The sequence below is a fragment of the Patella vulgata genome, chromosome 6 (genome assembly GCF_932274485.2).
Source record: "Patella vulgata chromosome 6, xgPatVulg1.2, whole genome shotgun sequence".
In the NCBI taxonomy this organism is placed as follows: Eukaryota; Metazoa; Mollusca; class Gastropoda; family Patellidae; genus Patella; species Patella vulgata.
This window is the reverse complement of record NC_065884.2, coordinates 10,854,876-10,857,930: the sequence shown is the minus strand read 5'-3', so window position 1 is coordinate 10,857,930 and position 3,055 is coordinate 10,854,876.

Sequence of the window (3,055 nt, the reverse complement as noted above, 5' to 3'; positions counted from 1 at the left end):
TGTTATTGTGCATAAGGAATATCACCCATTGTTATTGTGCACAAAGAATACCACTCTTTGTTATTGTTCATAAAGAATACCACTCATTGTTATTCTGCATAAAGAATACCACTCTTTGTTATTGTTCATAAAGAATACCAATTATTGTTCATAATATAACATATTATACATAAAGAATACCACTCATTTTTCTGGTTTTGCACACCATAATTAAATCCACTTATTTGTGTCATGTGTAAATGAATACTCAAGGTTTTTTTTGTAGATAAAGAAGTTTGATTGGATATTTCATTGATAATACCTCTTTGGTAATATGCATAACTTAAACTTACTTATGGTAACTATGTGGTAATATGTATAATTTGAATTATATATGGTAACTCTTTGGTAATAAGATCATTGATATATGGAAACTCTTTGATAAAATGTAAAAGTTAAGTTACATAATGGTCATTCTTTAGTAATTTTATAATACTAGAACACTTATTATGGATACAATCACTTGGTTTATTGTACTGCAACGTTTCAACAAGATTTCACAAGTCGTTTTCAAGCAAATACCCAATGTACAAATCATGGATGAAATACATATATATGTACAATCAACAATATCACTAATTAATGAGCTATATAGACAGGTGACAAAGATAATTTTAATGTTTTTTATAAGAATATAAGTCTACTTGGGGTAAGTTTTTGATGTTATTGTAATGATATAAGAACGTTAGGTTAACTCAGAGTGACATTATAATCATTATAATCATATCATATTAGGTTTAGTAATAAAGTTTTAAACAATTTAAACGTCCAGTAATTTGAATATGTGGTGTCTTAATTTTTGGAAAATTTATTATTTGATTCCATTTTTTTTTTAGTAAGTTTAATAATACAAAGGTTACCAATCATAACAAATACATTATTGTTTGTGTTGGTCACCGTAACTGAAAGCTGCAATTTCATATTTTTTAGTTATATTTTTAAAATTTATTAAAATAAAGCCTTAAAATAGATGGTATCTATAAACAGTCCTACCTTGTTAAAGAATAATCCTATAATTCACTATTGCCAGTTGAGAAATTGGCAAGAATATCATTTTCAACTCTAAATTCAAACGTTTGAAGATAGCTATTCCATGGGGGGAATAGAAAAACAAGGAAGGTAATTGTGTTATTATTTCCGGGGTCAAAGGGTTTTTAAGAGGGAGAATAATACCTATAATCGTATAATAGTGAGTTGACAACCTATTGAGCAAAAGACACAGAAATAATTATGTTTTGACTTTCTCAGAAAATATGAAATTATCGCTTTAAATGATCTGATCGTAGGGACGGGGTGTGTCGGCGTATCTGGATGGACTCATGAATTTTCCTCGTTGTGTTGTCATGCTGGTGTATTCTGTACGTTTTTACCTTCGACCAATTAACTTTGTGGTGACGATTGGTTAGGAGATGGGTGGCAACAGCCGAGTCACTGTTGGAGGGTGTAGGTTTGTGTTGGTCCACCCGTTTGTTTAGAGGGACTCGAGTTTCCCCTATGTATGACGCACCGCAGCTACAGTGGATATGGTAAACACAGCCTTTGGGTTGATGGGATGTGGTTGGGTTCAACTTTCCATTTGTTTTTAGGATGTCCTTGGTGCTTGACCCTTTGATGTAGTTTACTCCAATCCCTGGATGCTGGTGTAATATTCTCCTTATTTGGTATGATACCTTGCCGTTGAATGGGATTGATATAGGTACAGGTTCTTTTGGTAATTTTGTGGTAATGCATATAATTTGAATATATGGTAACTCTTTGGTAATACATAAAATCTGACTATTTATGGTAACTCTTTGGTAATAATATGTATTAACTTACAGTTGGTAATTTTTTGATAAAATGTAAAAGTTAAGTTATTTATATGTTAATTAATGTTAAATAAATTGGTAGTCTGTATGAGTTGAAGCATTTGTGGTGGCTTTTTTGGTAATGTTTTAAAGTTAAATTATATATGAAAATTTCAGATGCTCACAAGGTTGATATTTCTACTAAGGTATTTCTGTGTTTAACATGGTCAAGAAGTAATAAATATTGTTCATTTTGATTTATACTCTAGGGTTTAGTATTCTTGTGTTATTTATCTTGTTGATTTGTGAAGATTTTATCATTTTATATTTGTAATGATTTTTATTTGTTATTATATTGTTTACATTTTTACACTAATTCTGTATATACATTTATGTCCCCATTTGTATTTATATATAAAACCCCAAGATTTGACTACAGGCAGTAATTGATAAACTTGAATAAATTTATATTTAAAATCATGTGTAATGTTTTAGGTTTGTCTTATGTGTATAAGACATACCAACCCTCAATAGAAATGCACAGGTACATGGGGACAGGCACACCCTTATGTTATGATGCACCTATGTGATTCTTTCAAAATATTTTTATGATTTTCGGGGGTTTCTTAATATTTTTCAAATTTTTTAATCAGTTTTATTTTTCTTCCTATTTGGTACTAAATAATATAATATTTACTATCAAACATATTCGTACTAAAAATCATACCTTCTGATGCATCTAATAAAAGAGAAGATACATCAGAAGGTATGATTTTTAGTACGAATATGTTTGATAGTAAAATATTATATTATTTAGTACCAAATAGGAAGAAGATTAAAAATTTTGAAAAATATGAAGAAAAAAAAACAAAATCAAAAATTTTGAAAAAATGACATACGTAAGAAAGGCGTTCCTGTCCTCATGTACCTGTGTAGAAATGGAATCAAATGGGGTTTGACGTCTTGCTTTTCTTTACCAACCGGGGAAAGTGAAGAAAAGAAAAGAAAATCTTTTGAACTACAATACGGAATACAGGTGTTGAAATTTGTCATAGTCATTTAGGAAGTGGATGGAGATGACATCAATCATCCTCGTCAATGGCTTAGCCACACAAACCATCTGACAATGTGGCCACAACGATAGACCCGTGTTTACTGGTCATATTATACGATCATCCTTTTCACGGGCTATTATTCATTGGACTTCATATGACCTTACATTCTGTTTT